This window comes from Alligator sinensis, unplaced genomic scaffold, assembly GCF_000455745.1.
Source record: "Alligator sinensis unplaced genomic scaffold, ASM45574v1 scaffold309_1, whole genome shotgun sequence".
NCBI classification, from domain to species: Eukaryota; Metazoa; Chordata; order Crocodylia; family Alligatoridae; genus Alligator; species Alligator sinensis.
Genome location: NW_005842080.1, coordinates 665,545 through 689,050, shown reverse-complemented (window position 1 = coordinate 689,050; position 23,506 = coordinate 665,545). Strand labels below are relative to the sequence as shown.

The 23,506-nt window shown below is 43.8% G+C and overlaps 1 protein-coding gene and 1 non-coding gene across 3 annotated transcripts in view; both read left to right on the top strand.

Annotated features, from left to right (window-relative positions):
- Positions 1-23,506, top strand: part of ARMC4 (armadillo repeat containing 4) — a 192,148-nt gene that overhangs the window by 56,602 nt on the left and 112,040 nt on the right. The gene's annotated exons all lie outside the window — the stretch shown is intronic.
- Positions 15,233-15,348, top strand: LOC112550327. Its single transcript, XR_003094111.1, has one exon. It is a non-coding gene; the product is annotated as a U5 spliceosomal RNA (small nuclear RNA).

Sequence of the window (23,506 nt, the reverse complement as noted above, 5' to 3'; positions counted from 1 at the left end):
CTAAGTGCAGGACTTTACACTTGTCCTTGTTGAACCTCATGAAATTTCTTTTGGCCCAATCTTCCAATTTTTTTAGGTCACTCTGAACGCTAGCCCTATCCTCCAGTGTACCTACTATGCACCCCAACGTGGTGTCATGCATGAACTTGCTGAGGATGCAATCCATCTCATCTTCCTGATCATTAATGAAGACGTTGAACAAAACCAGCCCCAGGACCAACCCTTGGGGCACTCCACTTGATACCAGCTGCCAACTAGACATTGAACTATTGACCATCCATTGAGTCTGACAGTCCAGCCAGCTTTCTACCCATCTTATCATCCACTCATCCAACCCATTCTTCCTCAGCTGGCTTGCAAGAATGCTGTGGGAGATGATATCAAAAGCCTTGATAAAGTCAGTCATGGTATATTACGTTCACTGCTTTCCCCACATCCACAGAGCCAGTTATCTCATAGAAGGCAATCAGGTTGGTTAGGCATGACTTGCCATTGGTGAATCCATGCTGCTCTCCCTGATTACTTTCTTCTCCTCCAAGTGCTTAGAAATACATTATTTGGGGACCTGCTCCTTGTTTTTTCCAGTGATTGAAGTGAGGCTGACTGGTCTCTAATTCCATGGATCCTTCCCTTTCTTAAAGATAGGCACTATATTTGCCCTTTTCCAATCATCCAGAACCTCCCCTCATTGTCATGAGTTTTCAGAGATAATGGCCAGCAGCTCTGCAATCACATCAGCCAGCTCCCTCAGTATTTTTGATTTCTATAGATTTTTATTCATTTAAATTTTCAGGACTGTGCAAAATTAGGGGTGTAGGGGTCAGACAATTTAGTAATGACAGTATACTGTTAAAAGCTTTATAAAATCACCTGTTAAAATATAAAAAATAAATATCCATAAATCAATACCTGATCATTCAGGGACTGGGCTGGGCTCACTGGGGCCCCTGCCCTGATCACACAGACCCATGGGATGGGCTCGGTGAGAGTTTGGTGCCTGATCCCCAGCTGGGACTTGGGCAGAGCAAGTGGCTGGTGGCATCGGGGTCCTGGCAGCCTTGCCTCTCCAACCCCTCTACCAGCACAGCCCCCAGCTCCTGTAGTTGCTGCCTAAACCACTGCCAAAGGAGTAGTGCATAGGCAGTACAGCCAGGGCTACCTCCATCCTGTCTGCAGCAGCCACCGTGTGTGTGGGGGCGGGGCACAGATTTCCCCACAGATTTCCTTTCTTTTTGCCACAGATTTCCTTACCTGGAATTTTTTTTTAGTCTTAAAAATGAAAGACATTAAATTTAATGTCTTTACATTTTTAAAGTTTCTATAAATTTTGATGATTACTGATGGAAATATTTTTTTGTCAGTCTGTGAATATCAGGTGAAATCGACATTTATCAAAGTTTATAACTAAAAATGAATCCTATCAAGCCTAAATATATAGCAGACCTGTCAGTTCTATTGGTTTTCCCTCTAGTCTATAGATTTTCCCTATAGATTATAAAGAGGTTTCTCAAGAAAATCTCTAGGCCATAAGGATATTTTCGCCTGTATTTCATTTATTCATGTATTTTTGACTTTCATTTATTTTTAAACGTGTTTTAAAAATAAAATTGGTATAGTTTTTTCAGGAGGAGGGCTTCAATCAGCAATGCAAAAATCTCCTTAGTTTTGCTCCAAATCTATGACGGACAGAGATTCATTCACTGACTGGAGCAGAAATATTATGTGCCTTTCCCATCAATTCCATTACTACTTGTAGCAATTTGAAATTCAAAGAAAACTAAGGACAAAAATTTCAGAAGCTCCTTAATGATTTAGAACCTTAAATATTATTTTCATAAGTTACTTCAAGACTGGATAAATTATATTACACAGATGGACCACACATTTTTATACACTGCTATAAGTCACATCAGGATTCAGAGCAGACAGACATGCAGACATCCCGAGGCAACTGCATGCAGTATGCTCCTAGTACTAAGTGTTGGCATAGGTGACTGCGAGCAGGGTTTCTCAGACCAAATGGCTACTCCCGTATGAGTAGGGTTACCATACGTCCAGGTTTCCCTGGACATGTCCTCTTTTGTGGACCCCTGTGCTGCATTGGGGTGGGCTTTTTAAAATAAGAGCAAATGTCTGGGTTTTCTGCTTTCCCAGGCTAGCTGCTTGGGGCTAGGAGCAGCAGGCAAGCTGATTGGCTGTCGGGGGTCACATGCTCTCTGCATGGGCTCTGGCAAGGGAGAGAGAGAGAAAGAGAGAGTGTGTGTGTGTAAGAGAGAGCAAGTGCATGCGCAATGCAGGAGCTGTTTGGGCAGCAGGGCTGGGGGTGGGGGGCAGGGGGCTGCGGGTTGGGAGTGAGGGGCATTGGCAGGGCTAGGGGGCAGAGGGCTGCAGGTCGAAGTGAGGGGCACTGGCAGCACTGGATCAGTGGGTCCAGAGTGAGAGGCAGCAGTAGAGATGGGTGGGGGGGTGGCTTGTCAGTGAAGGGCAACAGAATGGGCAGGGGCAGGACACCAGCATGCCACTGCCCCCCCACCCCCTCCACCAATCATATCCTTCCCATGACAGGTGTCCTCTTTTTTGGACCTAGAAATATGGTAACCTTATGTATGAGGTACAGACGGACAACATAGATAATCTGTGTAGGTTACACCAGTGTATTTTTATTACCCCTGATTATTTCAGGGATAACTCTACATCAGATTGGGTGCAATTATCCTGATGTAAGGGTTTGTTGTCCCTTGTCATCCTTTGTAAATGTGTCATCTGTCCAGGCCCTTTTACATTTAGAAGTCTAAGTCTAATTTTAAATGAGGAGCTGGAGTTTTCAAATACAATTAATTATTGTGAGACTCTTGATAAAATCATGAGTGCTGGCAATACTGTATCATAATAATTTGAATCTGAGTGATAGTACTGTAATGTAGAATTGAAAACAAGAGCTTTATTCCCATTTATCCTAAGCATCCCCCACACTCCCCACTCTGGAAATGTCAGATGCCCTAAAATGGGTGTAAATTACATTTTGGCTAGGGACAGACATTCAAAAAGCCCGAGCCTGAGTTGATTCACTCTTTGCAGGTTAATCTAAGCTGTGCAGTTTAAACTGATTACTACCTGGACAGATATGTTCTGTTAAACCAGGAAATGCAGGCACATGCCTGCGGTGGCTCAAGCCAGAAGCCGGGGGCAGTAAAGCATACCTGCCAGCTCCTGCCAAAGGGTAGAGAAGAGATACACCCTCCAAGGCTTTCACCCCTCCCTTCTGAAGCAGAGCAGGTGTGGCCAGGTACCAGCCAGGCTAGGACGACACAGGGGAACATTGTCGAGGGCTGCCTGTATTATCAATTTTAAAACTGGGGAGCTTGGGGCACAGAGAGATGGTGAAGTGCCTGTAATTTCCCACCAGGCCAGTGTTTGAGCCTGGAATAGAATTCAGGTTTCTAGAGTCCAGTCCCACCACTCAGGCCTGTAGGCCACACAACTGTTTTGCTTTAGGATCTCTGTTTGGCAGTTATTACAGAGCTGTCCTGCTTTGAAGAGAGTTCTAGACTTAAATCTAGCTGCTTCTGCCAGGGAGAGACTTCCTTCTTGAGCTCCCTGACACGGGTATCCTGCCTCCTGCTCCACTTCTGGGGCTTCTCTGTGTTGGGCCTGTTTGATCAATTGGTGTGAGACAAGTTAGGGCATCTGAGATAATGTGGGTGCATCTACTGAGACTGCTCATTAGTGCATCACAACAAAAGCATATTATCGTCACCTAAAAGACATGTGCCAGCACTCCTGTGCAGTACTGCCGATCACATTAGGTTAGTACCTATTATTACAGGTATTAAACTGAATGTGCCATAATTATGGTGCATTAATGCACATGTAGATGTGCCCTGTGATACAGTAGAGGAGCACTGAGTGTGATGTTCAAATGCACCCTGTGTACAGGGTTCTTTGCATCATATGTATAAAGGAAGGCTCCTTTTATACTACCTTCTGTGCTAGGGTTAAGGCCACTCAAAATCTGGCCCTCAAAAAAACCAGAGATCCGTCATAATGGAGGACTAAAATTGTTTGATGTAGGAAACTTGCTTTTAAAAATATCCTTATTAGAAATATCATCCCCTCAAGATAAATGTTTATATTCTGCTGCGAATGAAAGGTTAGCTAGAGCAGTATGCAGCAGCCTCAGCCCTCTACAGTTTTACAGGTGGTGTATAGAGGAACTCTTTTATAGAAACCATATTTAAATTTGTGGCGCAGGATAGTGACATTGATATGGCTTACAGAATTTTTTTTCAAAGCCTTGTGTGAAAAAAATAGAGAAGACAGAATGAGTATATTTTAACTGCATCATGGAAAAAAAATATAGCATTTTAAACTTATACACTTGATCTGAGCCTTCAAGAGGCCGAGAAGTGAAAACTGGAAACTTTCCAAAGTATTAAAGGCATATTAATATTCAATATAAAGTTTTAAGTAGGTTTAATAAACCGTGCATGGATTAAGAAATAGTTCATATTTGGGGGCTAGCTGAAAGGTAATTCTAGTTAAATTTTAAAGCTCTCCTTGAGATACCAGAACATGTTAGCATAAGGAACAGACTGGTTCTTTAAATACTATAATTTCAGAATAATGTAATATTCTGAAACAAAATTGAAATGATGTAAATTACATTTTTTATTTTAACAAGCAAGGGAAAATATGATTTCTGAAGTAACTAGCCTCTAAAATATAGATCTTTTTCAATTTTTACTGCTGTTTAACAGTCTTGTGGTAATTGTGGTGAAAAAGTTTAAAGCTTCCAGTGTCCCAGGGTATTTCTGGCTAAAAAGTGATTGTAGATCTTAAAATATAAATTTTAAGGAGTAAATTCTGTAGACCTTAACTGGGCCTCCATACTTCCAAAACTTAATAATGGCAGATGGAACTGAAACACCCATTACTATACCAACCATTTTTGGACTTGGACTTGGATATCTAATCTACCAACTGCAGCACAAATAATTGCGGGTGTGGAATTAGGAAAGCAACTTGTTTGTTCTTATAAAAATGAAAACATTGTCTAGAAATCTGGCTGTATATGTACAAAACATCAAAATAGAAAAATACGAACAAGAACAGAATAACTGTCTCATCCAAAAGGCAAATGAATTCCACACTGTTAGTTTTCTAAAGATTGTGCAAAACAAAGAATTTATACTCTCATTTTTAATGAATATTACACAGTTTATTACCATTATAGTACCACATTGCCTATGATTTAAATACAGTAAAACCATAATGGAATTTCTATTAAATATGGAATGTGTAGCATTTTATCTTTCACTTCTCTTTTGGAAGAGTCTAAAAAACAACAGAATATGTCTATACAAATTAAAAGTATAATTAAAAACAGAACATTTTTGCTTTTTTGAATATGGCAGAAATATAAAGAAAAACATAACAGCAGGGATGGATCCAGCAGGGGGTGCAGTAGCACAGTTGCACTCCCTTCATATCAGACCATGGGAACAGTAAGTCCCCAAATCCAATAAGATTCCCTTCTTCCTTTCCTCCTCATGCTGAGTGGCATCTCCCATTTCTCCATCCCCAATGGCTGCTGCTGCTGTTCTGAAGGTAAAGGGAGCTCTAGAGCTGCTCCTGTCCCACTCTAACTGTGCAAGGGAGCAAGGTTCAGCCAAGTATGGCAGTGGCACATGGGTTTCTCTTCCCTGCCCAGGGTGTTCTCCACCACCTTGGGAGCAGGCTTAGGGAGGGGGAAACTTCCTCCCACCACTGCTGCTGCCATTGCCCCTAGCCAAGCCCAACTCCCTACATGTCCTGGCTGGAGTAAAGCAGGAGGAGTTCTGGGACTCCTGTCACTCCCAGAGCAGCTTGGGATAGCCATAGAACTGGGTGGGAGAGGGGGGAATCTGAAGGGAGAAGATGAGCCACTGACCGTGGACAGAAAAGGTGAGGGCAGTGGCAATGTGTAGAGGGTGCATGTGCACCCCCTGTGAGCACTGGTGCACACCCTAACAGGCTGTGCTCCCCACTTAGGTGATGGGTGGGGGGGCTGGTGACAGCACCAGAGCCCCCCGTGTGAGCACCAGCTGGGGAGTGGAGGTGCCAGGTGAAGCGCCACTGGCACTTCCAGGAGTGCCGCTGGCACTTCTGGGAGTGTCACTCATGCTTCTTGGCCAGCACGATCAGCCGCAGAGGACCACCTCCCCAGTTGCTGACTGGCTGCACCAGTTGCCCATGGGAGAGAGTGCTGAGAGCAGGGATCTTACCTGCTTCAGGCACTTAAATTCCCTGGCTGCTGTTCCCGCAACTCAGTCTACTTACCCCAATTCCAGGGCAAGGGTGGGAATGTGGGTGCAGCCACCCCTGCAGTGCTGGCCTTTGCTCCTGCACCCCCCTTTACAAAATCCTGGATCCAACCATGTATAACAGTGTTAATATATGCTTAAAACATTTCTCTCCTGTTCTCAGCTATATTCACCCAGCTCCTCCAGAGTACAGCATCAGAGCGCTGTTCTTTTTTTAGGATTTAGCAGCTAAGCAGGTAGTTTAGCTTACATTATCTCTGGTGTGCATGCCAATGAATCTTCTCACTCCTTCTGTGGGAGGTAATAGAATGGGTAGGGAGGTAATATAATGAGAGATCAAGATAAAGAGTAAATATTGCTGCATTTCAACTCTTGTTGAGGACAGTTTCTTGGCAGGAAGTAGCACTCACATAAAACATTCTTTGCCAAGGGTACTTGGCTAACCTTTTAGTTTTGGCCACTAAATATCCAATCTTTTTGTACCACATTCTTCTCTATTGGAGGCTCCCACCCTCCAATACTTACTTGATTTGAATTTTGTTTTTCGTTCAGTAGATGTGAGAAGTGACAAAGGAAAAACTACAAGTTTTACCAATTTACAGTAAGTATCACTACTGGAAACTCTAAGCAAATGTTGACTTTTATATAAGAATTATTATTAGAAAGAGCAACCATTAGGGAAGTAGTATAGCACCTTATCCTCAAAATGCTGTCAAAACAATGTTTACCCCTATTCACAACAGCACTGTAACAGTCTGTTTATTTTTTGGCTACTAAAATCCAATTCAGATCCATTTCTGTATTTTGGAGGAGGGGGCGTCTTTTCTGATTCTTTTGAGGGTCACCCATTTTCAGCTCTTTTGCAGCATTAAGATGGAGAAAAGGACAACATAAAAATAAAGAAGAAAAGTAGAAAAGAAAAAAATGAGCAGAAATGACAGAGGAATAGAGTTGGAAAGGGAGAGAAAATGTGTTCTTATTATTTTTAGTGAATAAAGAAAATAGGCTCCCACACATGAAAAGAAATGTTGATAGCAGTTATATTGTATTATAGTCAGACTGCTCTCATGCTAGTAATTAAATAAGGTAACTATTGTGATATGGATTCTAAATTAGACAGTTTAAGTGTTTATTTGATGTTGCCATCACTGACCCAGTTGGATGTTGACCTTTATAATTATGCGTAGATATCTGACTTGTTGACTTTACTTAACAAGTCAAAACTTTGTTGTCCTTGGAACCTACCATGTCATTTCAGCGAAGATAAAGGTACTTTTAATTTATGTCCATGACACTCTGTTGAAAGGGTTTTTGAACAACATATTCTATTTCACTGGATCAGATTAGCTCCACAGTTATCAACTGAAAAATTAGTTCTGGAGTATAGAATGATAGAAAATTAGGGTTAGAAGGGACTTCAGGAGGTCATCTAGTTTAACCCCCTGCTCAAAGCAGGACCATCTCCAACTAGATCATCACAACCAACTCTTTGTCTAGCCAGGACTTAAAAACCTCCAAGGATAGAGATTCTACCACCGCTCTAGATAACCTGTTCTACTGTTTTACTACCCTCCTAGTAAGAAAATTCTTCCTAATATCCAACCCAAATTTCCCTTGCTGCAACTTGAGACCATTGCTCCTTGTTCTGTCATCTGCCATCACTGAGAACAGTTCAGCTCCATCCTCTTTCAAACCCCCCTTCACATAGTTGAAGGCTGCTATTAAATCCCCTCTGTCTCCTCTTCTCTACAGTAAATAAGCCCAGTTCCCTCAGTCTTTCCTCATAAGTCATGTCTCCCAGCTCCCTCACCATTTTTGTTGTCCTCTGATGGACCCTCTCCAATTTGTCCACATCCTTTCTACAGTGGGGGGCCCAAAACTGAACACAGTGCTCCAGATGTGGCCTCACCAGTGCAGAATAGAGGAGAGTAATCACTTCCTTTGACCTGCTGGCAACACTTCTACGAATGCATCCCAGTATGCCATTAGCCTTCTTAGCAACAAGGGCACAGCGTTGGCTCATATTAGCTTATTGTCCACTGTAAACCCCACGTCCTTTTCTAAAGAGATGCTTCCCAGCTTCCCAGCCAGTCAGCTCCCAGCCTGTACTGGTGCATGGGTTTGTTCCATCCTAAGTGTAGGACTTTGCACTTGTCCTTGTTGAACCTCATGATATTTCTTTTGGCCCAGTCCTCCAATTTGTTGAGGTAACTCTGAATCCTAGCACTACCCTCCAGTGTATCTACTACTCTCTCCAGCTTGGTGTCATCTACAAACTTGCTGAGCATGCACTGTATGCTATCTTTCAGGTCGCTGATGAACACATTGAATGAAACCAGCCCCAGGAACAACTCCTGGGGCACTCCACTTGATAACGGCTGCCAACTAGACAGCCGTTGATTACTAGCCTCTGAGCCCGATGCTCCAGCCAGTTTTCTATCCACCTTACAGTTCATACATCCAGCCCATACTTCCTTAGCTTACCTGCAAGAATGATGTGGGAGACCATATCAAAAGCCTTGTTAAAATCAAGGTATATCACATCCACTAGTTTCTCTGCATCCACAGAGCCAGTCACCTCGTCACAGAAGGTGGTCAAGTTGGTCAGGCATGACTTGCCCTTGGTAAATCCATGCTGATTGTTCTTCTTACTTCCTTCTCCAACTGCCTCGAGATGGATTCCTTGAGGATCTGCTTCATGATTTTTCCAGGTGAGGCTGACTGGTTTGTAGTTCCCTGGATTCTCCTTTTTCCCTTTCTTATTATGGGCACTATGTTTGCCCTTTTCCAATCATCTGGGACCTCTTCTGATTTGCCATGAGTGTTCAAACATGATGGCCAATGGCTCTGCAATCCCTCAGCAAACTCAGGTGCATCCCATCCAGCCCCATGGACTTGTGTATGTCCAGCTTTTCTAAATAGTCCCTAACCGGTTATTTCACCGCTGTTGGCTTCTCACCTCCCCAGACTATGCTGCCCAGTGCAGTAGTCTGGGAGCTGACCTTGCCTGTGAAGACTGAGGCAAAGAAAGCATTGAACACTTCAGTCTTTTCTGCATCCTCTGTCACAAGGGTGCCTCCCCATTCAGTAAGGGACTCACACTTTCTCTGATCCTCCTCTTGCTCCCAACATACTTGTAGAAATCCTTATTGTTACCCTTTGTGTCCCTTGCTAGCCGCAACTCCAGTTGTGCTTTGGTCTTCCTGACTTCATCCCTGAATGCCAAAGCAGTGCTCTTATATTCTTTCCTAGTTACTTGTCCAAGTTTCCACTTCTTATAAGTTTCATTTTTGTGACTTAGTTTACTGAAGAGTTCCCTGCTAAGCCAAGCTGGTCTTCTGCCATACTTGCTAGTCTTCCTGGGCTTCCGGATGGTTTGTTCCTGCACTCTCAGAAAGGCTTCTTTAAAGTAGAGCTAGCTGTCCTGGATTCTTCTCTCCCTCAGACTGGATTCCCAGGGGAGCCTGTCAGTGAGTTCCCTGAGTCAGTTGAAGTCTGCTTTTCTGAAGTCTAGGTTCCTTACTGTGCTGCTCTTCATCCTTCCTTTCCTCAGGATCCTGAACTTAATCATCTCCTGGTCACTGCTGCCCAAGTTAGTACATTGCCCACCAATTCTTTCTTGTTTGTGAGCAGCAGGTCAAGAAGAGCACGGGCTCTAGTTGGCTGCTTCAGCACTTGCACCAGGAAGTTGTCCTCAGCACTCCCAGTGCACTGCTGTACACTGTGCACTGCTTCCTGGATTGCCTGTGCACTGCTGTATTGCCCTCCCAGCAGATGTTGGGGTGATTTAAGTCTCCCATGAGAACCAGGGCCTGTGACTGGGAAACTTCCGCTAGCTGTTTAAAGAAAGCCTCCTCTATCACTTCCTCCTGCTCTGGTGGTCTATAGCAGACCCCCACCATGACATCACCCTTGTTGTTCTCCCCTCTAGCCTTAACTCAGCAACTCTCAACAGGCCCATCTCCAGTTTCATACTGGAGTTCTGAGCAATCATATGGCTCTTTTACATAAAGCGCAACTCCTCCTCCTCTTCTCCCCTGCCTGTCCTTCCTAAACGGTTTGTATCCATCCATGACAGTGCTCCAATCATGTGAGCTCCCACCAAGTCTCTGTTATTCTAATCATGTTCTAGTTCCATGACTGTCTAAGACTTCCAATTTTTCCTGCTTGTTTCCCAGGCTCTGTGCATTTGTGTACAGGCACCTGAGGTAACTAATTGATTGCCCTGATTTCTCAGGAAGTATGAGAACACCTCCCTTGTTGCCCCCTCCTGCTTGCTGTTCCTCCAGGTCTCCCGCTTCCCCACTTACCTCAGGGCTTTTGCATCCATCCCCCGATGAACCTAGTTTAAAGCTCTCTTCACTAGGTTAGCAAGCCTGTCTGTGAAGATCTTCCCTCTCATCATCAGGTAGATCCCATTTCTTCCCAACAATCCTTCTTGGAACAACATCCTACAGTCAAAGAAGCCAAATCCCTGCTGGTGACACCAGTTGCGCAGCCAGGTATCGATCTGCAGAATGCACCTGTTCCTGTCTGGGCCCTTTCCTTTGACCAGAAAGATTGAAGAGAACATGACCTGTACCCCAGACTCATTCACCTTTGCACCCAGAGCCTTTTAGTCATTTTTGATCTGCTCAAGGTCTCCCCTGGCAGTATCATTGGTGCCCACATGGATGAGAAGCATGAGGTAGTAGTCAGAGGGCAGGAAGGCCCAGCAGGGGAAACGATGCTGAAAGGAAACCAGTATGGCTTTGTCACAGGTAGATCTTGCCTGACAAACTTTATAGCCTTTTATGACCAGGTCATACACTGCCTTGACACAGGAGCCGAGGCTGATGTCATCTACCTGGATTTTAGGAAGGCCTTCGACACAGTTTCGCATCCTATTCTCATAGGGAAGCTAACAGGCTGTGGAGTGGACGCCTACACTGTCAGGTGGGTGACTAACTGGCTTAGGAACCTCACCCAGAGAGTGGTGATGGACGGGTCATTCTCGGCCCGGAAGGAGGTGGGCAGTGGGGTCCCGCAGGGTTCGGTCCTTGAACTGGTGTTATTTAATATCTTCATCAGTGATTTGGACGAGGGTGTAGAGAGCCTTTCCAAGTTCACAGATGATACCAAGGTATGGGGTAAAGTTAACACATCGGAGGGCAGGGAGCAGATACAGGCCGACCTGGACAGTTTGGATCAATGGGCGGAATGAAATAGGCTGCAGTTCAACAAAGATAAATGTTAGGTACTCCACCTAGGAAGGAGGAATCCCCATCACACCTACAGGTTGGGGGATGACCTCCTCAGCAGCTCAGAGGCTGAGAGAGATCTTGGAGTCATAGTTGACACCAAGATGAACATGAGCCGGCAGTGTAATGAGGCCATCAACAAAGCCAATCACATCTTGTCGTGTATTAGCTGCAGTTGGAGTACTGTGTCCAGTTTTGGGCGCCGCACTTCAAGAGGGACATGGAGAATCTGGAGAGGGTTCAGATTAGTCTCATGATTAGTGACCTCCATGAAAGACCCTACGAGGGGAGGTTGAGAGATCTGGATCTCTTCAGCCTTCACAAGAGACGACTGAGGGGAGGCCTTGTTAGCCGCCTTTAAGTTTATCAAGGGAGGACAGCAGGGAATTGGTGATGCACTATTTACCAGAGCACCCCATGGAGTAACTAGAAATAATGGGGGCAAACTAGTGGAGAGTAGATTTAGGTTAGACATTAGGAAGAAATTTTTTACAGTAAGGGTGGCCAGAATCTGGAATGGGCTTCCAAGAGAGGTGATACAATCACCTAACTTGGAGGTCTTCAAGATGAAGCTTGACAGTCACCTGGCTGGGGTCATCTGACCTCGGTCCTCTTTCCTGCCAGGGGCGGGGGGCAGACATGATGATCCATGATCTACAATCTATGAATCTATGAGTATCAGTAATCCCTCCGTGACATCTCGGACCTGGGCAAGCAGCAGGCTTCCTGAGACAACAGGTCAGGTCAGCACATGGCTCCCTCCATGCCCCGAAGAAGGGAGTCTCCAACCACCACCATCACCTGGCGCTTCTTCTTGGAGGTGGTTGTCTCAATCCTTCTGACCCTAGTGAGGCCTGGCCTATCCTCCGCTACCAATGGAACATGCTCCTCCCTCTCTGTTGCCAGGGCTGCACATCTGTTCTCCAGACGAACTGCTGCAGGTGGAGGTGAAGATTTTTGCTTGCTGCCAGAGGTCACAAGCTTCCAGCTTCCACCCTCCTGGGAGTCCATGTTCTCTCTCTTTTCTAGTGCTGTCTCTGGCAGTTCTGTCTGCACAGTCCTGGAGGTCTCCTCCAGCATTGAATTGATGAACTCCTCATGGTGGAGGATGCTTCAGAGCCTCACCACCACCTCCTCCCATACCTTCCTTGCCTGTTCCCCGAGAGGCACCACCAGGAGCCACCACTCACACCTCATGCCGCAGGCACTGCTTGCAAGCCTCAGTGTCCACAGCAGCAAACCCAGACCTGGGTGGAAGCCTCAATGGTGAGCAGTCCTGCCTGGACAGAAACCTCACAGGTGCAAGCAGAGGCAGTACCAGCAGCTCTGGCATTCCCGCATCCTCCAGCCATTTCCCTTGTGCCTTCTAATCTGCTTCTTTTCTCTTATTTTCTCTTCCAAGCACACTTTCCCTAGAGAACTCGCCTGGAAGCTGGCCTGTTTACTGCTCATTGGCCCCAAAGGGTTCCTTTTTTCCTTCTTCCTTACACCAAGTGGAAAGGCTCTCCCCTCAAAAACGGGGTGGGGGAAGCAAACTGACCTGCAAACTGTGCTGCAAACTCCCTGCAAGCTGCTTACGCTGTATACAGTCCCTGTTCACTGGCTCCCTGGTCACTCAGGGAGTCTTCTATTTATACCCTGCTGGGCCTGGACTGGCTCTGTCCCCTTGTTAGGGCTTCTGTCAAGCCCAGGCAGCAGTCACTCAGCCAGCAACCCTCCCAGCTTCTCAGAGGACATGCCTCAACCACACACACACACCAAACAAACACTCAGCAAACCAAAGGCGCAGGCAGCTCTGGATCACTTACCGTCCCTGGGCAGGATCTGGTGTTTCTTCCCCTTCCTCCTCTGGCTTCCAGCAAACTGCCTGCAAACTGCTTGCCCTGCTTGCAGCCCCTGTTTGCTGGCTCCTTGGTTCCTGGCTCAAGCAAGTAGTTTCATTAAGAAGTTTTTATACTTTCCAGTGAGCATAGTTAGGAATATAAATTTTTGTGTAAAAGGTATAGAGTAAGAGGTACAGAGTAGGAAAAGATTAGGGCAATAAGAAAGAAAAATTTAAAAAATGCAAACTGGCCTTCTAAATATATTCATCATAACAAGCTAGAAGTTTCTTAGTAAAAGCCTCCAAGAAACAGTGGTTCACAGAAAAGAAGGAAACAACAAATAATTGGAGAAACTTGTTGGGGGGTTGGGGGGAGTAAAGGACCAAACCGAAATAAAAAATAGACTAAAAGGATCTTTTTAATATGTAAATGTTTTGTCCAGTTTGGTGTTTTTATGTTAATACAGTAGGTGTAATAATATAATATGGGAAAGTGAATATAGTTTCATTTGACAATTAAGCAACACGGGTTGAGTTTTTTATTGTTACTTTGTATTTTGTTTATTAGGATCCTCTACTATTTTAATACTATACTGTAGAGGTAAGAGGTAATTTGCAACATAACAACATGTCTTTGTGAACAGTAACTTTTTTCTGGTTTTTGTATCAGAAATAAGTTGCCTCGTTGTTTCCCCTCTTTTTATGTCACTTTCCCATTCTAAAGCTCATGTTTAGTTCTCCAGTCTTAAAGATGTCATGCAACATGGAATATAGATCCTGGCACACCTTAATCACAAGTCACATCTTAGTCTAAATGCCATTGTTCGAAAAGCATGCCTGAAGGAGATGCTTCAGCCATGTCCTCATCTGTGTTTCTGTCTTTCCCATGTGCTTACTGAGTTCTATTGTAAATCTAGTCAGTTTTATTTCCCCAGAGAGCATTTCTCTTATATTTTCATACACTATTGGTGTTGCAGATTTTGGGGGGAGGGGGTTTGTTTTGTTTTGTTTTTTTGGAAAATCCTTTATTGTCTTATTTTAAATCATATTGTCATTGTCTTTTTTCACTGCCTAGTGCTTATCAGCTGCCAGCTCCCCAGTGGCTGATAGAGGCACAAGTCTACCCAGGTCAGCCCTGTGACATTTTCCTTATAGACTCACATTTACATGTGTCCCAACTCACTTGGATCCACAAGCATAATTGTCACGAGGAAGCTAGCTATAATAATATTCAGTCTTTTATCCCTGTTATGGGCAGCCCACTATAACAAAATCACAAATACTTGGCTGAACTGACATTTTATCCCAGAAATCCAGTATTCTAGACAGCACATATCATATCCTCAAGTCTGGAGTCAAGATTTACGAGATCCAGTACAGAATAGAAAAGCAGCACTTCCTTGTTCTGATTGTGAGTTTTTAAAACCAGTTTCATCCTAACCCTTCTTATCTTTCTTCTCCACTTCTCATTTCTCATTTTTTCTCACTTGCTTATTAATATTTGAAGTATACAGGCGACCCTTATAATTTGTGGGGGATATGCTCTTGCATCCCCCGTGAATGGCACACTGCATTCATGGGGGGGGGGGGGGCGGGCCGGGGTGGTTGGCACGGGTGGGCACCAGCGGTGGCAGCAGGAACACGGCGACAAGAGCCTGGTGGCAGCAAGCACAGAGCTCCCAAGGAGCTCCTGTAAGTGTATAAAGCGTATTTACAATGTGGGATTGGCATTCGCGAATATTTGAAACTGCAAATAGTGAACCCATGAATAGTGAAGGTTTCCTGTATTCATATTTATTTCACCAGATGACATGACAAACAAAGGGACAAGGCTGCAGGGAGATGAATGGGTAATAAAACCCCCAGCAGGCTTCTTCTTTCTCTTCAAATTGCATAAATCTTTTGCCTTTTACTAAAGATTTCCATGGAGAGGAACAGTTATGAGTCTTAACCTGATTAAAAAAAAAAGATTCTCTTGTATCTTAAATAAATATTTTATAACTTATCTTATTACTTTACCTTACTTTACGTTAGTACTCATACAGTTCTCCTTAGCTAAGTACAGGCAGTCAAAATGCCTGAGGCTGAATCAATTCAGTTTTTGGAGGCTAGTCTAAGCTGCAGATATTAAACTCAGATATCAACTGGACAGACATTTACTTTTGATTCAGGAAATGCAGCCACATACCTGCAGTGGCTCAGGCCAGAAGTCAGGGGGCACTAGAGCTCTCTGGCACATAGCCAGCTTGGGTTGTATGTTCACTTCCTCTTGCTGCTGCCACTCAGATTTGCAGTCCAGAATCATATCAGCAGGACTCTGTAGGGTTGCTCATCACTTCCTCTTCTTGCTTCCAGGGCCTCTGGGATTTGTAGTCCACAGTGGCAGCCAGCAGTTAGTGTCGTAAGGCAGGGCAGCTCTGTACTCAAGGGAAAGGGACTTTACCTACCCCCCCTCCCCCAGCCTGTAGCTGGGGTTTGCCTAAAGAGGGCAATCCCTGCCCTCCCCCACAAAAGCCTTCTCTGTTGGAGCAGACAGCACAGCCCAGCCCAGGGCTGGAAAGTATGCTGGGATGCTGGGGGACTGTGATTTAACTTGAATCAAGAAAGGGTCTGGGACAGAAATTTCATAAACCAGTTTGACCCAAATCAGTTAAGTCTGATACTACATTCAACCAGGCTTATCTTAAACCAGTTTCAGCCATTTTGAAACTAGTTTATGTGTACTAAATTTCTGTTTCGTTACAGGTTTAAAACAGTTTCTGATTACTTAAACCAGTTCATGTGTAACTTCTATCCCTAGCCTACTAATCACTCCCCTGTTAATTCACCTATAGATAGCAGTCAGCTTATCTACCTTACAAAGTTGCTGTCATTATAACTATGTCAGCATAGTCATGTCATTGCATTAGTGGAGACTTGGCATATGCTGGCACAAGGGTCTTTTCAGTTGGCATAAGTAGTCTACCTCCCCAAATAACATTAGCTAAACAACTCTTTTCTATCTGCATAGCTCCATCTACAGCTGCACTCTTACTAGCTCTGGTGGCAAAAATTTTATATAGACTAGACTAGACCAGTGACAACAACATATGTGTATATGGACTAGCTAGAGGCCCACTTTGTAAGTTGAGTGTTTATGGCATACATAAGGATATTAACAGTGTCAATATTCTATGCAGGTTAACAGTGTATTATTATTATGTCATAGTAATGATTATCTGCACACCAAAACCAAGTCCACCATTTTCACTTAATCAGTTTCTCAGATAAAGCATGGAAAATAGCTCTTGCATTGTGCCTTGACTCTAAACATTTGACTCTGGTTCCTTTAAGCAAAGGATAAAACAATGCCTACAAGTCATAATCAATAATCATGTCACTAGAAAATGCCACATAGACACTGTCTTTAGTGTACAGTACTATGTTACAATCCTTGTAAACTGCACCCTTATTCTGACAGCTAACCCACTGGTCCCTGGATTTCCACTGATCACTGCTGGCTTTGAGACATAAAATGACTGGCAGTGCCAAATTATTAATTTGCAATTGAACAATAGTGATCTCTGTATGAAAGAGATTTGTAGAGCAAAGGAAACATTATGGTATCTGTGATTTTTATCACTCGTGATTTTCTGCTGGCCTTAGTTATATTAATCTGTACATTTTGCGCATTGCCAGGCTGTAGCCCAAGAACTCCAGAAGATTCAGGAAATGTGGCAGGGAATTATTCCATAACTAAGCTATGCTTGTCTATAACTCATCTCTAACAAGTTTCAGTTTGACCTATGTTTTATAAACTAAAATAAAAAGTTGGAACTAGAATTTATAGCAAAACAAAAACTTACTGTTTAGAGGCTAGCTAGTGTAGAAAAATTACTCTGCTAAAGCATACTCTACATATTGTGTGACTTAGTCTTTCATTATATCAAAATTTAAAATTCAGAAATATATACCAGCACTGTGATTTAAAAGTGTCAAGTTCAATACAAAATCAAGAAGTCACAATGGACTAAATGGAGGATTCTGTTTCATTCTTCACTTCTAGTTGCTTATTTCAGTTTTTATTGCTTTTTAGAAACTGAAAATATGTAAACAATATTTTGTGTTAAATTATTTTGTAATAAAAAGAATGAAAAATGTATCTTATAAAATGATTTCTGGAATGACAATGGAGAGGTATTTGTCCAATTATCTTATCAAATAGCAAACATGATTAGGTCTTATATTTTTTAACAATATATTTGAACAGTACTGTTTACGTCAAAAAAAGTAAAATTATGCTTCAGTTACTATGTGGATATATAGTCAGTAAAAATGTAAATGAGCAGTGTGACACAAAAGAAGAATCAACTTATTTTGTTCCCAGTATTCAGTCATAAATATACTTTCAAATCTCAAAAGAGCGTATAAATGAACTTTAACTATAAGGAATTAAACTTTAGCTGCAGCTCTATATAGAATCCTTGGCATTGCCCTGAAATATGGAACAATATTTCATTTTGTGGTTGTGTACAGTCCTACTCCTTCGAACTTCCCATTAAAAAATGTAATATGCACCATATTTATAGAGATGTATCCAAGCCAAAAATTGGATAGTTCTTGTTTTATTCGATCTAATTTTCTCTCAGTGAATCCAAATGCACCATGAATCCTTGCTTCTCCTATTAATTCAGTCTAATTCCTATACTTTTCTGTGTAAGTATGTAAATGAAGGTATAAATTGGCGAAGATAGTTGGAGCCAGTTTCACTGTGTTCTTATTATCACGTTTATTATTGTTATTAAACTAATTTTACTACTGAGATGTCAACTGAAATTGAAGTCACATTGTAATAGGACATATTAAAAGATAGTCCCTGCCACAGAGAATTTTAAAAAATACATAAACAAGATAGACAAAAGAATAGGAGTATGAAAAACAGAAAGAATAAGAACACTCATGCCTTTGTTAGATATGAAGAACTGAGTTTCAGAGGGAAGCAGTTTGCCCAGGATTGCATGGGAATTCTACAGCAAGACTGGAAAATGAAAGCAGATCCACTGAGTGCCTTTCAAGTGCATTGCCCTTAAGTCCACTCTTCTCATGTGGCTTGTGACAATGTTAAACTGTGATGAAGAACCCTGCTAGAGAATCCTCCACTATGGAAACATGATGTTTTGTCTCAAAGTAACTACTCTGTTTACAGTATTAATGGAGACAAGTAAGGGACAGAATAATGCATACCATAAAGTAGGTCAGGGCTGTCTAACTTCTGAGTGGCCAGGAGTTGCATGCCTGCTGACCCCACTGTGCGAGATCCATGCCCCCAAGGTTGCATGCAAGCACTGGTCACACACCACGCCACACTGTGCATGCTCCTCGCCCTGCACCTGATGACAGCTGCCCCTTCCCCCCAGCACCACCCGGGCTGTAACTCAATTGCACCCCCATGCCACACTGCATAGATTTCCTGAGCTCCTATGAGTTGCCCAGGGACTGGGACAGGCAATGGAAGTTAGAGGAGAGAGGGGAAGCCTGGGGACTCTGGCAGCAGCTAGAGCAGTGGAGGGAGCAGCAAGTGGACCAAGAGCCACAAGTAAACCCTTTGGGGGCTGCATGCATTGGACATCTGTGGTGTAGGTCATTCTAGCTGAAAATGAGTCTTGGCCAGGACTGGGAAATCCATAGCTCTGTGAAGCAGCTTCTGCTAGCAGATCTCCTCTAGAACTCCTGCAAGTCAAAACGCTAACTGTTCTGTTTGCTAGCAGAGCATCTGCAGAAGCTTTTAATGTTCTGTACTCTTTACAGACGTGACTTTAAGAAAATTTTATCTTCCCTGCACTTATTAAACTGAGATAATGCTTTCAGCTTCACTTTTCTATGTACTTTATTCTGAGCTTCACGTAGGTACTCATGGATCTTAAAAATTAGTCATAAGTGGGGTAAAATCATCAACAGGGTATTTCTAGTGGAGTCCCAGAGGGATTGCTGCTAGGCCCACCACTGTTTAACGTTTTCATCAGTGAGCTGGAAATTAATATAAAATGACTGCTGATCAAATTTGTGGATGAACCAAAGGTTGGTGGAATGGTAATGATAACAACAGGCAGTCATATGGAGCATATGGACAGATGAAACAATTGCATCAATTTAAAAGGAGGGCAGGGAAAAGGAGGACTTCCTTCCATGTATCAGGCTAATCTTGTGTAATTGTTTTGTGTGTTCATTCCACCCTGCAGTAGTTGAAGCCAAAGTACAGCAATTTAGCAGCTGTTTCATTCCAATGTAAATTGCTGTGGTTTAGTTTCACTTGCTGCTCAATCCAACCAGACACACAAAACAGTTACAACGAATCAGCCTTGTGCATGCTTATTGTCAGTAAATCCATCACTCCCTTTAAAAGAAACATAATTGTCTTGTCTGTCTGTAGCCAGCACAATCTGAATTGCTTGGTAAGCTGTGTATAGTCAAGCAAAATGGACTTAATTACAGCCAAATGCAAAGTTTTACAGGTAGGAATAATGAAAGCAGCCATACTTGTAGAACAGGAGTCTGTATCTTAAAAACTAGTTACTCTGAAAAGAATTTAAGAGTTATGGTAGAAAAACAATTGAACAAGAGCTCAATGGGGAAAAGGACAAATGTGACCCTTGGATTTATGAACAAGGAAGTAATAGCTGTGTCTACCTTACTATACATTTATTTAGTACTTGTATTAGTGTAACAGACTGCCAATGTAGACTCATCAGATTGGCTTGAGATACTTACGCTGGGCTAGAAACAGTGCCAGTGAACCCTGAGCGACCCCAAAGGTGAAGCAGGGGAGCCCTGCTATGTGGAAAAGGAGAAGCCAATCGAAAGAAGGGGTTTTCAATTCCCCCATTCGCATGGAAGGGGATGACTGGAGTTAGGGGCTAACCACCCTGAGCCCTGGTTGGCCGGTTTGCAAGCCAGGGAGGGACTGCTGGAGGGGATAAGAGCAGTAGCCGAACTGGCATGGGGGCTGCTGACAGTGACTCCGGGGAACGACACAGGAGGCCTAAGAGCTGGGGAGAGCTGAACCAGCGGAGGGAGCAGAGAGACCCCTCTGAAGAGCCTCGAAGGCCCTGGGAGAAGAAGGCAACGGCAGTCGGCCGTGCCTCTAGCCCTACAGCAGAGAGGGAGCTGTGGCCAGGGCTTGGGGCAGAGAGCTGGTGCCCCAAAGCCCCATCGCAGTGTGCTGGACATGCCGGGCGTCCCGGAGGCTAGGGGTGGCAGTCAGCCCCCCACTCCACTGCAGAGAAGAGGCAGCGGCCCAGAGGGCAGGCAGCATCCTTATCCGGAGCAGGGAGCTGGGCCAGTGAGTTGAGGAAACCCCTTACCTTCCTTGGGGAAGCGGGACAGCAGCAGGCAAGGTGTTGGGATCCTGAGGAGCAGCAGACTGCCAGGACAAGGGTCCTTGGGAGCTTGGGGCGCAGGCTGGCGCTCGGAGCAGGATTGGCAAGCTGCGAGGTGTGTGGGGTGCCCGGCGAGCAATGACCCCTGGGAGCTGCCTGTGCTGCTGACCCTCTGCCTCTGACTGCCCTAGAGGGGACTCAGTCCTGTCCCTTATTCTGCAGCTGATTGTCATCAGATGGAGTCCCTGAGCTTGGTGCCTGAGTCATGCTGATTGCTGCAGGAGCCTACTCAGTTGCTTGTTGCTTGCCTTTTTGGTTGCCATGGAGGGTCACCCTTCAGACTTTTTGTGGGGTTGCGGTTTGATATAATTTGATTGCTGCAGACCAGAAGAGCTTAACCTGTTGCAGTCTGTCGCTTATTGGGAAGCCCGTTGGAGCTGTTGGGAGTGACCCCCTTGCTTCCTTGTGGTAGCATCTCAGCAGTGGCTGAAAGCTGCCAGTTACCCTCCCTGGGGTTCTTGAGTCAAGGGTTGACTAATGCATTCTGGTTTGTTTTGTGGTTCTGGTTATGCCATTTAACTTCACTTGTAAATAACCTTTCCTAGTATTCTTGTTTTGTAAATAAAGTGTAAATAGTTAAATTAGTTAAGTGTTAGACCTTCTTAGGGCCACGGGCTGCTCTGTGGGGAGCAGGGGCCGGCTGGAAAGTAAATTGGTGCTGGCCAGAAGCCCTGCCCCACTCTCACCACACCATCCCTGATATTGGGCAGGGTTGGCAACTATTGGGCTGCCACCCGAGTTACATTAGCAAGTACTAAATAAATGCACAGTAACAGGAATTAACATCTTTTAAGTGATGCTACAGCGCAGTAGCCTAGTAATACTGCACAGTAGTGTATAAGCACCATCTGTGCTGTGCTGTGCAGTATTTTTTGGCTACTGCGCAGTCAGCATCTTGTACAGACGTGCCCAATGAGAAGACATAGGTAATTTTACTTTTGTGTATGGTACTGGTGAGACTGATAATGGAATATTGAGTCCAGTCCTGGTCTTTCCATCTTAAATGAAGTTGACAAAATGAACAATGTGCAGAGAGAAAAATTGATGTATGGGCTGGAAAAAAATGTCCTGCAATGAAACATTTAGGACAGTGGTCACCAACCACTGGTAGATCTTGGAGTCTCTTGTGGTAGATCTCGGAGCCTCTTGCAGTCGATCAGGAGCTGGGGGGGACGGTGTGCTGAGTGCCCATGTGCATGCATGCACGTGCCCCAGCTTAGCAGGTCAGTCCGTGGGGGGAGGGAAGGGGGGAGGGCTAGAATGAGGCCCCCATGATGAGGGACAGGGCTGCAGAGGTGGGAGCAGGGGTAAGTTGAGTGGGGCCCCAGCCGGGTGGGCCTTACCTTCTGGGGAGGCACACCCCCAAATATTTTTTTCTGCCTCGATCTGCCCCCCCCCTTCCCTCCCACAGACTTACCTGCTGGGCCAAGCGGGTGCAGGGTGGCAGTGCATGGTAGATCTTGGGTTGCTTTTAAATGCCAAAGGTGATCTCCTACTTAAAAAGGTTGGAGACCACTGATTTAGAAAATCAATCTGTCTAATTTATCAAAAAGAAGATTGAGAGGTGACTTAATTGCAAGAAAGAAGTACTCTCATGGGGAGATGACTCCAAATCCTAAATAGCTCTTTAATCTAGCAAAGAACCAGTAACTGGATTCAAAATCAGCCACACAAATTCAAAATAGAAATTGGGCACAAAGTGTTAACAGTTGAGGGTGATTAAGCATTGGCATTCATTACAAAGGGTATTGGGGGAACTCTCCATGTCTGGATGACAAAGTCAGACTGGAAAATCTAATGTTTGCTTCTGTTCTTAAACTCCATGAATCTAAAGCTGACAGTAGAAACGTAATTCAGTTGTGGTCTGTATTACTTTTCTGTAGCCCTCACTCTGCATCTGGGCTTCCCTTTTAAGATGGAGATACAAGGTACCAGGGGCACCAGTAATTGCAGAAGCTCAGCTGTGACTTGAAATTGAGTCACAGTTCCAAAGACTGGAGGATTGGTAGGGGAGCAGCAGAGCTGCATTGTTATTAATGGGGCCTCTGTGTGGATACCTTTTGGTCCTGAGAAATCACTGTGGTCTGTGGAAAGGCCCCACCATCTTACCCAGTATAAAAGTTAAGAAGTACTTCTATAAGAAAACCCCAAAGAGATGTCCTTCCATTAACTTCCTCCCATTTTTTCTTATGGAAGAAAAGATTACCTGGTTTCATATATAGTTTAATTTTAACAAGAGCATGTTATACACTGTAGAACTTTTAAAAAGAGATCTGTTAAACCCTTTCAAGAGTAAAAACAAAAAAAGGCAAGCTGCGTAGGAGATATCATTTTAAATAATTTTATATATATATGCGTGTGTGTGTTTGTGTATACATATATTCCATTTTATATATATAGCCATTTTTAAAGTTTTGTAGTTCTCGCATATTAAGAACTTAAAAATTCTTATTACTATACTGACATGGTTTAGAAAATTCTTTATCAATTAGGATTAGTACATTTTCATATTCATAGTTTATTTTCATTTCATTGTGGATATTTATACTGCCTCATTTGTATAAGAAGAGGTACCCATTTTAACTAAATCTGTGTTTAATTTAAAGTCTTAAAATTGATTGTTGAAGTGCCAATAGAGTTTATTTTGCATTCAGCTGATCAGATTTCAAACATCATGCAGATTTAGTATCAATTTGATGGAGAGCTAACTATTTCCATGCTTGTTAA